The sequence below is a fragment of the Canis lupus genome, chromosome 8 (assembly GCF_003254725.2).
Source record: "Canis lupus dingo isolate Sandy chromosome 8, ASM325472v2, whole genome shotgun sequence".
Lineage (NCBI taxonomy): Eukaryota > Metazoa > Chordata > Mammalia > Carnivora > Canidae > Canis > Canis lupus.
The window spans coordinates 62,173,699-62,186,627 of record NC_064250.1 but is presented as its reverse complement, the minus strand read 5'-3'; the positions used below and the strand labels follow the sequence as shown (position 1 = coordinate 62,186,627).

The 12,929-nt window shown below is 45.0% G+C and overlaps 1 long non-coding RNA gene across 1 annotated transcript; it reads left to right on the top strand.

Annotated features, from left to right (window-relative positions):
* Positions 1 to 3,716: 3,716 nt before the first annotated feature.
* On the top strand, positions 3,717 to 7,097 carry LOC112657628 (uncharacterized). Its single transcript, XR_003135183.3, has 3 exons — positions 3,717 to 3,948; positions 4,631 to 4,765; positions 5,317 to 7,097. It is a non-coding gene; the product is annotated as an uncharacterized LOC112657628 (long non-coding RNA).
* Positions 7,098 to 12,929: the final 5,832 nt, after the last annotated feature.

Genomic DNA, 12,929 nt, shown 5'->3' with positions numbered 1-12,929 from the left:
AGCCTAGAACATCTTGTTGTGTTGGAAAGTGAGGGCGTGGCTCAGAGAATGAGGGGGCCATATGGGAAGAAGAACACAGAATCAAAGAGCTCTCAGTGGTCAAACTGGGGACAATGTGAGCTTTAAATTAAATAACGATGGAAATGGATATAACCCACTAACTTATATGGGAACCCATAAGTTCACGTGGAGATAAAAAGTAATTAATGTTGATGAGGGATATTTACACAGTTGCAAAGTAACTCCCCATAAAATAGCTGTCCATTACAAAGAGGAAAAGACTAGTTTTATAGTGAAGACACGTAGTAGATGCCGCCTTAATGACGTGATCAAAGTAGAGGAAGAAATCAGAATGGAGGACCCTGGGGGTGGGTGCAAGGAGAAGAATGCAGTGTCACTACTATGATATTCCTGCCATAATGCATGACTTGAACCCAATCAGGAGGAAATGTTAGACCTTAACCGAGGGACATTGTACAAGGTCTGATCTTTAAAAGTGTCAAGGTTATGAAAGTCAAGGAGAGACAGAGGAGCTGTCCTCCCAGACTGAAGGGAGACTAAACAGACATACCTAAATCCAAGAGTGATTCTGAACTGGATCTTTTTGTGATAAAAGACACTACTGCAATAATCGGCAAAACCTGCTTCCCGGTTTTGACGGTTGTGTTGTGGTGAGGCGGGGAAGTGACTTTGTAGGAAAAACACAGGAACATATTGGAAGATGATGGGATATCAGGATAATTTATTCCCAAAGAGTCCAAGGAAAAGAGGATTTTTTTTTTCCTTTGGTGCCACCCTTGCAATTTTTCTGTTACTTCGGGATCGTTTCAAAATTTTAAACCGATAAGGAACAAATGTAGAAAAATTAACTTGTAAATAAACCAAATGCGGCATATACACACAATGGAATATTATTTAGCCTTCAAAAGGAAGGAAATTCTAACAGATGCCGTGACATGGAGGAAGCTTAAAGACATTATGATAAGTGGGACACCTGGGTGGCATAGTCGACGGAGCATCCAACTTGGTTTCAGCTCAGGTCGTGTTCTCGGGGGGTGTGGGAGCCAGCCCTACATCAGGCTCCATGCTCAGTGCAGGATCTATTGGGATTCTCTCTCCCTCTCCCTCCTCTCTCCTTACCTCTCCCCTCCCATTTATGCTCTCTCTCTTTCTCTCCCAAATCAATCAATCAATTAATCATCTTAAAGGAAAAAAGGCATTATGATAAGTAAAATAAGCCTATCACAGGGACCAAATACTGTATGGTTCCACTTATAAGCTGTACCTCAAACAGCTCTTGGAGGGGCGCCATGTGTGTAGCAGGAACAGATCGTAAGTTTGGGATGTTGAAAAGCTCTGGAGATGGAGGGTGGTGACAGTTGTACACCAACACAGACGTGTTCAACGCCACTGAACTGTACACCAAAAGCTGGTTAAAACAGTAAAATGTTATGTCTCTTGTACCACAACACAAAATTTAAATTAAACAAAAGAAACCGTGATTGTTAACATGCATTCACATCCAATGTTTAGTTTTAAATCATTGCTGTGAAAAGCGACACCAGCGTCGGTGTGTGTCTTGAATATCAAGTATGCCCTAACTCAGGGTTTCCTGTTGCTGCTCCATGAAAAGGAGCTTATCTTGGAAGAGGAAAGGTTTGGCTTCCCAGGGCCAAACATTAAGTTTACAGCTCTGTGGAAATTTAGAGAAAAAATTCCTTCTGCCAAACGTGGCTGTGAATGTCCATTCTTCGAGAGTTCTAGAATGGTTGAGAGCCTCCGTCTTCAAAGTCAATCTGCTTTTTAGTTACTTCGCTAAATAAAGCAATCCAACCTGGTGGCAAAACTCCAAGGTCTGACATTGCTGCAGGCAAACAAGGCAAGCCCTTCCATTGTGTAGTTTGCTCGGGCTGTAGAACCGGGGCACATGTGTCTGCTTATTTATTACAGAGGTGCCGCGAGGCCCTGCGGGAGCAGATTCCCGTAGCCACAAAATGGGACACATGAATCCAGATAGAGGTTAAGCATACGATGTTAACCGTAAAAATGCTATCATGTGGTTCCACAGGTGAGGCCTCGGGATAAAGCAAATCGTGACTTTCATGTCCAGCTACCCTTCCCCTGCACAGCCCAACCGATAGCATGACCCACAAGCCCATTTCAGGTCTGGGCAGGGGTGCTGGGGGCTCCATGCACTCCCACCACTGGGAAAGGCTTTGCCTAGCGGCCCTACGCTGGCACAACACATAAGACACAATGAACCAAACTGAAAAGCACTTTGACTCTTTGGGCCACAGTCCCTTTGTGTCAAATGTCAGACCTGCCAGGATAGACTTTTTTTTTTTTTTTTTAAGATTTTATTCACTGATTTGAGAGAGAGCGAGAGCACTCAAGTCCAAGTAGGGGCAGAGGCAGAGAGAGAAGCAGACTCTCTGCTGAGTGGGGAGCCCAAGGCAAAGCTCGATCCCAGGCCCTAGGGACCATGACCTGAGCTGAAGGCAGATGCTTAACCAACTGAGCCACCAGGTGCCCCGGGAAAGACATTCCTTTAGTGCCTTCCAATTCTATGGCTTTCATGATCTGTAACTACTTAGCCAATAATTTATGAGTTGATGGTGGTTCATATTGATTATTAAACGTTTTTTTTTTTTTTTAATTCCTTTGTTAGTGCATGTGCGGGGGTGTGTTTCTTTGAGAGTAACATCAACTCTTAGTTGGTCAGTTCTTGGAATTATTGGTCTCAGGACTGTACATTAGTCCAGAATTACACTTGCCCTACCCCGAAGAAAGTCTGCCACCTGCCAGCATAATTGTATGACAATGAATATATATAGGACTAGAGCCCCATTCCAGAAGTGGAGATTATGGGCCAGATAGAACAACACATGCCCTTTAGACAATCCTTTTATGCCAAGCCTAATATAATTCAGGTTTAAAGGGCATATGTCTCTATGGGTCATGTTTCAGAAGACCCCATAATGGATCTAAACCCAAATAAACATGAGCTAAGCTTGGACCCATTTCTTTTAGACGTAGCTATCGACAGCTGTACAGAGACGGTTGTGCGAATGCTCGGGGGTGGCTGGGGCAGTTGTTTCCAAGGGTCTTCCAGCCCCATTAAGGCTGGATCCAGAAATAGCTGAGACTGGGCCCCAGCCTATAGGGCCGGAGCTTTCACGGGCTGGAAACTACACTCTCAGACTCGACTGTGCCCTTCTCTGGTCTGAGTTCTGGTTGAGATTCTCTGAGATTTCCTTTAGGAGTATTTGGACCCAGGGTCTGTGGCACATCTCGCAGACTGGCGACGGTGCAGGGGACAGCGCTCTCCTGGTGGCAGGGTGGGGAGCACTGGCCGTGTCGGGTCAGAGCCCCCGAAGTCCCCAACGACAGTTCCACAGGAGGAAGGCCCCACGGGTGCCCTCGGAGAGATCTTGACAGTCACAATGAGCAAGTTAGGAGCTTCCTGGGGCCAACCCACCGTGGCACCTTCCCTCCGACAGAGCAGGGGGCAGGTGCGACAGGTACGACAGGTGCGACGCCCCCCCCCCCCCGGGGGTCCTGTCCTGCTCAGCAGCCACCCAGCAGAATCGCGGGCTCTCCCTAGCACCCAGTGCATTTCCATGGGAACAGCTCGGCAGCCCTGCGCTAGGCGGTGTGTTCCATCTATTTCTATGGCACCTATCACCATGGCACCTACTTGCTCTGAAAAACACAGGCTAAAAACAGAACATCAGGAGAGGGGGGCAAAATCCACTTCTCTGCAGTCACCTTCCGCAGCTGCTGTTAGACCTAGGGCTGCTCATGCCGACCTCGGCGTTCCCAGTTTCTGTGTGTTTGTTGTGGGTGGCCTTAAAGGACAACAGGCTGGCTCCCTGCACCACATCCTGCATCCTCTCGGGGTGGCGGGGCCTGAGGCTCTAGGGAGTTTGCGCCCCACTCACCGCAGAGGTGAATCCCCAGGCACAAGGAGCCCCTCGGAAAAGGTTCCCCCCGGGGCTGGTTCAGGGTCTCCCATGACATGTCCAGGGAAGGCGGGACAAGTGGGGAGTAGAGGAAGGGGAAGGTGACATCAGGGACACAGAGGACCCAAGAAAGAACTCGTATTTATTCCAACCAAGTGGATCACGAGCTTCTCTGGGCCCACATGGGACCCTCTCTTCAGAGGCAGATCCGTGAAGCCAAATAGCTTCCCTGAAGGTTTTCCCTAAATACAAGGCCACCCTTTACAGCACAGCCCTTAACCCAGACTCTGGAGACAGGTAGAGCATGAGTGTGAATCCTGACTCAGGTGAGATCCGAGAGCCGCGTGTGAGCGGTGGGTTAATGTGCCATCTGGGAAATGGGCATGAGAAGACACAGCCCTCAGGGCCAGGCCACTCCCTGTGACCTCAGCCCTCCTGCTCGTTTCTTGCTTTGCCCAGCTATAAAATGGGGGCAGTAACCGGCCTCAAAAGAACTTTGAGACCGTGGAGGAGACAATACATATCAAGCATCAAGCACTGAGCAGAGCGCTTGGAGCTGCTGGAGAAGAAGCCATGAGGATGTGGGTGGTGACAAGGACCGGGACAGGAGGCTCAGCCAGCCCTGGTTCTCCCGGGCCTGACCTCCCGCCTTGGTCCTGATGGGGCAGGTATGAGCAGGGTCCCCACCTCCAGACGCCCACAGTCATCAGTGTGCCTGGGCATGACAAACAAGCTCACACTCCACAGCAGGAGTCACTGCGCAGCAGGGTCATCAGCTGGCACTTGCTGGGACACACAGGATGGTGAGGTTCTCATGAACTGAAGGAAATCCCAACTCCGTTCCCTGCTGTGGGCTCTTGGAGTCAAGCAGCCCTGGGGACTCAACCTTCCCTCTGCCTACCTATTGACCAAGTGACTCAACTTCACCTCCCTTTCCTTCCCCATTCGTGAAATGGGGTCATGCCTCCTGTCACAGAAGGTGGTTGGGGCATTTGGGGGGGGGCATGCAGGAAGAGCCTCCAGCCCAGAGCCAGCACTTAGTGGGCTCTAATCCCCCCACTGAATGTCTTAAAGTGGAGTAAATACTCTTTTTAGTGAATTAAGGGTTGGCCTTTATAATAGAAGGAAACAGGCGTGTTTCCTGAATTTGCTGAGATGCTGGTAAATGCTGGTAAATGCTGAAACTCCCAGATTCACACCAGGCGGGGGAGGGGGCTGGGGTTGGCATGCCCCCCTCCCGGGGCCTCCACGGCCCTTTCTCACCACCCCCTCTCAAGAACGCTCTGCCAAACTAGACAGTGGGCTTGTGCTCACACACTGCTTACTAGTTCCTTTTTTTGTGTTTTCTTTTAAGATTTATTTATTCACTTGAGAGAGAGAGAGAGGAGGAGCGGATGGAGAAAATCTTCAAGCCTACTCCCCACGGAGCACAGAGCCCCATGCAGGGCTCCATCTCATGACCCCAAGATCATGACCTGAGCCCAAAAAAAGAGTTAGACATTTAACAGACTGAGCCCCCCCAGGTGCCTCTACTCATTCCTTTTTATTTTATAAAAGTATTTCCCCTGTTGTAAGCATTGTGGCCATCTCCCTGCCAAATCCCATCCCCACCCCCAAGAGGGCCCACTTTCCACTTGAGGGTTCATGGGCTTCTAAGAAAGTGCTCTACTCCAAGGTGCTGGGGACTGAGCTGTGGTCTGAACCAAGCCAATCACATAATTCTATCCCCTGCGTGCCAGGACGGGTTCATGTGGCCTCAGTGGGTCCAATCAGAACGTCCCTTGGGAGGTCCTGTGAATGAGGAACAGAAGGTCCAGCAGGGGCTGTAGATGTGAGGCCTGGATGACTCTAGCCATTCGATGGTCATAAGCAAGGCCAGCCTATGAGCAAAGCTGATGCATGAAGGGGGACAGCCAAAGCACCGCCAGGACCTGGAGCTGGTGCCACGATGGCTTTAGAACACCTAGATCAAACTGATTCTCCGCCCCTCGGACTTTCTTGGGCCTGGGAGTCAATGCATTCCACTTCCGTTTAAACTGATTTGAGTTGGGTTTCCCACCATGCGAGAAAAATGCACCAGGAACATGATTTCCTCTTTAGAGTTCCAAAGCCCCCGTCACGTTCAGACCTCTGTTCCAACGCTAGGTCTTGAAGAAAGCTCACCTAATGCTATTACCTCCTTCCCCCTTGGCTCCTGTGTGCTGCTTATTTAAAACTCAACCACGCGTGCCAGCCTCACAATAAAACCGGTAGTGTCTCTAATTCCCCACTGAGGACAATGAGGCCCCAGCAAAAGCATTTTCTCCAAGGTTACCTATTGAGGAGCTGGTAAGATCCAGACTAGAAATGAGTAGGCCATTACTAAATTCTTATTTCTTTTTCTAAATGTGAAGTGATTTTAATTCCCCAGTTGGATTCTAATTTTCTTGAGGCCAAAGCTATTTTTTCCTTCCTATTTCCACCATCCATTGTAGTCACTTGAGACATGTTTGTTACCCGGTGACCAAGGGAACCTCCTGCAGCCAGGAACACAATGCCCGGAGGTCTGCCTCGTATTTTAAGAAGTACCAGGCACTGGGCGAAAGGCTTAACACATGTATTCTCATTTTTTTAAGAGATGGCTTGTTGTATTTACATTACTCTTGGGCCTGAGGGCAAGTGGCTTTTCATCAAGGCTCGAGCAGAGCCTGTTTGGACTGAAAGTGTAGGATCTTTCCTAAAGAACAAACATGGAACACAGTGGTCCTTTACTGTGCACATGGCTGTGTGGAAGGGCCGAGGACTCTGGGGTTTGATTCCTGACACTACTTCTTATTATCTGGGTGGTCTTGGGCAAGTTACCCTGTGTATTTGTGCCTTAGTTTACTCATTTGTCAAATGAAGATATAACCCCAACACCTCTGTGGGCTGTGGGAAGAGTCCATCATATCAAACACCCAGCACACTGCCTGGCATCATTTTGCTCTGTTCCTGCTATGTTTCTTCTTTGCTGGGCACTAACCAGTGGCTGGCCCTCACAGGCGTGTGCCCCACACTCCAGCTTCATGGATGAGAGCCAACCCTACCCAGGGGCCAAGAGAGACAAGTTCAAGGAAACACTGGCCACCAGGTGGGAGAAGTTTCCATCCCATTCCTTGCCAAACATAGATTTGCTGCTGGAAAGCCCAAGCGCGCCAAGGAATGGTTGTGGCCCAGGCTGCTTTGTTTCATTGCAAATTCATTGTGTTTGGATTATAACAAAGCGTTTTTCCTTTTGTCTCTGCCCTGCAAACCATGAACTGTTCCAGATCTGACAGCCTGAGCACCGGCTCTGACTTATTCAAGAAAGGAAAGGGGATTTTGCTGGGTGGTGCAGTATGTATTTTTCAATTACGATGGGAAATTGTTCCTCCGAGCAGCCAGGCTTCCCCTCAGATTTTGAGCATTATCGTATAACCAGTTTACACTTGCTCAGGGCTCTTTGTCAGCCAAGGGGAATGTTCTACCTCTTTTAGTAAATGAGACTGAGCAGCACTTCTCTGTGGCTTAGGCAGAGAGTAGGGTAGGGAAGCCAGAGGGACAGGAAGAGATAAGATGCCTTATATTTTATCACTTCTTCTAATCTCCTCCTCTATTCAAAGAAGGCAGGTAGGCCCAGCATAGTCTTCCACCCTAGGATGAGGCTTCTGGTGTTAAATAGTCCTATGTTTCTGCTGGAAGAAGCTCAGTTTCTATTTATGGGAGACAGTGTTCTCAAAGTATAGATCTCCAGGACCCTTGCATCAGAATCCCCAAGTGCTTGATGAAATGGCAAATTTCTGGCCCCATAGGATTCCTGCTGATGAGACTCTACCAAAGATTGAAAACCTTGTCCGGAAGGTGAAGAATATGGTTTTTAGAGTTAGATCAGTACGGACTGAACCCCAAGCTCCAGCTCCACTATCTACTACCTGTGGACCTTGGCCAGGTTATGTAATCTCTCTGGGTCTCAATTTCATCACCTGTAAAAGGGAATGATGAACAGCCAAGAGAGATGGAGCTCGTGTGGCTGTTACAAGGATGAAGGGAAATAATGCTTGTTTAACCATGCTTGGCCTGTTGTAAACATTCCCTACATGCTAACTCCTCCTTTTATAGAATACCTGCACTCAAAAAGCCTTAGGACCTTGCTATTTACAAGAAATAATACACTTGGCCATCACGTCCAGTGTTAAGAGTCCTGCTAGTACTTACGGCTACAGGTTTTGACAAGTCTACGGACCACCAGCAACCAGACTTGGAGGTATCATGAGCCACAAGAACTCCACCAGGACTCACATCTAATTCTCAACAACGAGCCAGCCAGGAGAGGGCAGCAAGAGAGAGCCAGAGTCTAACCGACACCGTTTGAATCACAATGCCTGAGTGTCAGAGGCACTTGGTGTGGTCCAGGTTGGTGCTAGTTTGAGAAGACACTGGATCTGGTGGGTGGAGATACGGTAGTGTGGATTTCACGCTGGGTGGTGTACATTAGCATGGTGGGTGGTGGCTGTCTCTCTGACTCAGGGCTTCCAAAGATATTTACAAGAAATTACACGAGCATCACTCTATTGTAGGAAGCAGCAAAACTTCATTGAGATGGGGGATAATCTAAACCAGGGATTGGCAAATTCTTTTGTACAGCCTGGGAACTAAGAATGGTTTTTATATTTTTAAAGCATTGTTTAAAAAGAGGAGGAGGAGGGGAATAGTATCAAAAAGGAAACAGCAAAATAAAAATAATAAATAACAAAAACAAGAACAATATTGTGATAGTTAACTTTTTTTGTCAACTTGACTGGGTCATGGGGTGCCCAGATAGCCGGCTAAACATTATTTCTGGTGTGTATATGAGGGTGTTTTGGGATGAGATTAGCATTTGAATCAGTGGACTGAGTAAAGCAGATGGCCCTCCCCACCTTGGGTGGGCATCACTCAATCCTTTGAGAGCCTGAACAGAGCAAGAAGGCAGAGGAAGGGAGATTTGCCTTCTGTCTGATAGTTTGAGCTGAGACATCGGTCTTCTCCTGCCTTCTAATGAGGACCTACACCACTGGTGCTCCTGGTTCTCAGGCCGCTGGACTAGCTGAGGCTGAAAGTACACCACTGGCTTTCTTGGGTCTCTGGCTTTGCAGATAACAGATTATGGGACTTCTCTGCTTCCATGATCCTTTAAGCAATTTCTTCTATATTATATATAAGACATAATAGATAATATAGATATATCTCCTATTGGTTCAGTTTCTCAAGAAAAGAAAAAAGAATTTAAAAAAACCTATACCATACTTACTGATGAAATGTTGAAAGCACTATAAGGCCTAGGAAGTCCCATTATCACCACATTATACTGGCCAGTATACTAGAACAAGGAAAAAAAAAAAAAAAGCAAATCGAAATGCATAAGGATTGGAAAGGAAGGGGGGAAAAAACCTTGCAGGTCTTATGATTGTCTGGATGGAAAACCTAACATTATCTACAAATAAACTATTAAAATTGGTATGAGAATTCAGGAAGTTTTCTGGATACAAAAGCAATATGTAAAAAGTTGATTGCATTTCTATTTATCAAGTAGCTGTTAGAAAATGTAATTTAAAAAGATACCACATATAATAGGATGAGCAAATACCAACACTCAGGAGTAAATCTAACAAAACATGTGAAAGCCCTTATGGAGAAAATCATAAAACTTTACTGAGAAACACTTTAAAAGGCCTACATAAGTGGAGTGACAGATCTCATGACTGAAGGATTCAATATTGGAAATATATCAGTTATCCCCAAATTGATGTTTATATTCTAGGCAATCCCAGTTAAAATCCAAACAAGGTTTTTAGAAAGAAACCCAACAAACTGATTCCCAAATTTATTTGAAAGAGCAAAGGGCCAAGACATGCCAAATCATTTTTAAAGAACAAACAAGTACATGTCTGCTTGGTGGCAGGGTACATTTCCTCAAACAGATATCAAGACTTCTTATAAAACCATAGCAATTAAGATTAAATGAAAGAACTCCCATAACTCAACAGCAAAAACAGAGTAACTAAAAAAACAAAACAAAACAAAGAAAAACCCTCAACCCAATGAAATAATGAGAAAGGACTTGATTAGACATTTCTCCAAAGAGGCAAGTAGGTCCATGAAAATATGTTCAAATCACTTAATCATTACAGAAATGCAGAGCAAAACCACAATAAAATACCGCTTCAGGGGCACCTAAGTGGTGCAGTCAGTTGAGTGTCCGACTCTTGGTTTTGGCTCAGGTTAAAACCAAGATCTCAAGGTTATGGGACCAGGCCCTGAGTAGGGCTCCATGCTTGATGTGAAGTCTGCTTAAGATTCTCTCTGTCCCTTTGCTCCCCACCCCCACTCTCTCTCTCTCTCTCTAAAATAAATAAATACATCATTTAAAAAATATATCACTTCACACCACACCCATTTGGATGACTATTATTAAAAACAAAACACAAAAACAGAAAATAACAAGTGTTGGCGAGGATGTGGAGAAACTAGAACACTTGTGTATTGCTGGTGGAGATGTAAAATGGTGGATAACATTTACTTAAAATCATTAAACATCAAACTACTATCCCACTTCTGGGTATGTACCCAAAAGAGTGGAAAGCAAGAACTCAGACATTTGTTCACCCATATTCAAAGCACCGTTATTCACAACACCACAATAGGTGGAATATTCACAATATTCTACAACAGATGGAAGCAATCCTAATGTTCACTGATGGATGAATGGATAAACAAAATACGGGGTATACACATTCCATGGAATACTCCAAAAAGGAAGGACATCCTGACACATGCTACATGGATGAACCTTGATAACAGTATGCTGATGAAGGAAGCCAGACACAAATACCATATGCTTCCACTTATCTGAGGGACGTGAGATAGTGAATCAATAAAGACAAAAGTAGCGTGGTGATCTCCTCCGTGGGAAGAGGGAGAGATTGGGGAGTTACTGTTTAATGGGGACAGAGGTTCAGTTCGGGATTTTGAAAAAGTTCTGATGAGTGGTGTTGACGGTTGTATAGTAAGTGAATGTGCTTAATGCCACTGAACTGTACACTTAAAAATGGTTAAGACAATAAATTTTAAGTTATGTATATTTTACCACATTTTTAAAAAAAGATTGATTGGGTGAAAGGCACCTGGGTACTCAGTCGATTGGGCATCCAGCTTTTGGTTTTGGCTCAGGTCATGGCTTGGGATTGTGGGATAGAACCCTGCATTGGGCTCCACTCAGTGCAGAGGCTGCTTGAAATTCTCTCTCTCTCTCTCTCTCTCTCTCTCTCTCACCTTCTGCCTCCCACCACTCCTCTCACGTTCTCTCTCTCAATCTCTCTCTCTCTCTGCTCCCCCCCCCCACCACTCCACTCACTCTCTCTCTGGTAAATAAATAAATAAAATTTATTAAAAAAGAGATTGAGGTGACATTAGAGCAGTTATAACAAACGTATCAGTAGAGTCGAAAAGTAGCACTACTCAAAGTGTGGTCAGTACATTGCTTGTCGTCTCTGAACTATTTGTCACGTGCCCATAATCTGTACAGACATGAACAGCAAGCATTTGGAAACTTGGATAGCAACCTGAAAGAGTAAGTTTAAGTTTGTTGAATCTAATAATAAAGACTTGGGCCCTTGATTTTGTGTGTCTTTTTAAATTTCATTTTTCTAGTAAGTGATTTTTATTATATTTGTAAAACTATTGATCTGAAATGGATTATGGGAAAAATTAGCATTCAACACGGAAAGTTTTGGAGCTCAGAGGTAAAAAAACCAACCACTCACACATGGAAACTTGATTTTTGATGGAGAAGACATTGCAAATAAGTGGGGGGAAAAGTAAAACTGGGAGCCCATCATCTTAGAGCAATCATGAAAATCAAATCTAGGTAGATTAAATACTTCAAACATGAAAGATTTAACTCTTCAAATATGAAAGACAAAATAAGAAATTCTTAGAAGATAATATTGGAAAATATCTTTATGACCTCAGCCTGGTAAAGGTATCTTGGGCAAGAAAATTTCTCATGAAAATGAATAGCTTCTGTTCACATCACGGTAAATAAAACGCAAAGGCAATCCCAAACCGTAAGTGGATGTCTCAACGTACAGAACTGATATTGGATTATAATCCTATAAATCCATTAAGAGCTCTTATGAGAAAAAAAATTTTAAAATACCAACAGCCCATTACAAAATAGGGAAGAGAAACACACAGGTATTTCACAGAAGAGGAAAAGCAGATGGTTCGTAGAAAGAATCTCCACATCAGTGGTAAGCAAATACACGCGAATCACAACCATAATGAGACACAGGCCATGCCCATTTGCCTGACAAAAATCAGAGTTGACAAGAATGAGATCAACCAAAACACTATCATTAACAATTAGCAGAGGCATATATTCTTACAATCACTTCGGGGGGGGAAATTAGCGTCATCCCATAGATGTGAGGGTGTGAGTACCCTTCAAACTGGCAATCCCAGGCATAGGTATACACTGGAAAGGATAGAAGAGACACATGCACTGTGGGAAACTTCCACTGCTTTCACAGAGCAGTAAAAAAGAACTACAGTGACTTGCATCAACATAAATGAATCTCAGAAATGTGATGTTGAATAAAAGAAGTCACAAAATATATTCTTAAATATAGCATTAAAATAGGCATGCATGCTCTGCAGGACCAAATCTGCTTAGAGATATGTGTGTGTGTGTGTGCGTGTGTGTGTGTGTGTGTGTGTGTAGTGTAAAACTATAAACAAAAGCATGGCTGATGAATTCTGTATAGGTTCTCTCTGATGGAGAGGGGAGTATTTACTGGGGAGGAGCATTCAGCAGCTTCTAAGAAACTCACACTGTTCTATTTCTTAACTTGGGAGGTGGGGATGCAGGTGTTTGTTTTACTATTCTTTAAGCTGAACATATGGCTTATATGTATGTATGATATATTTTGC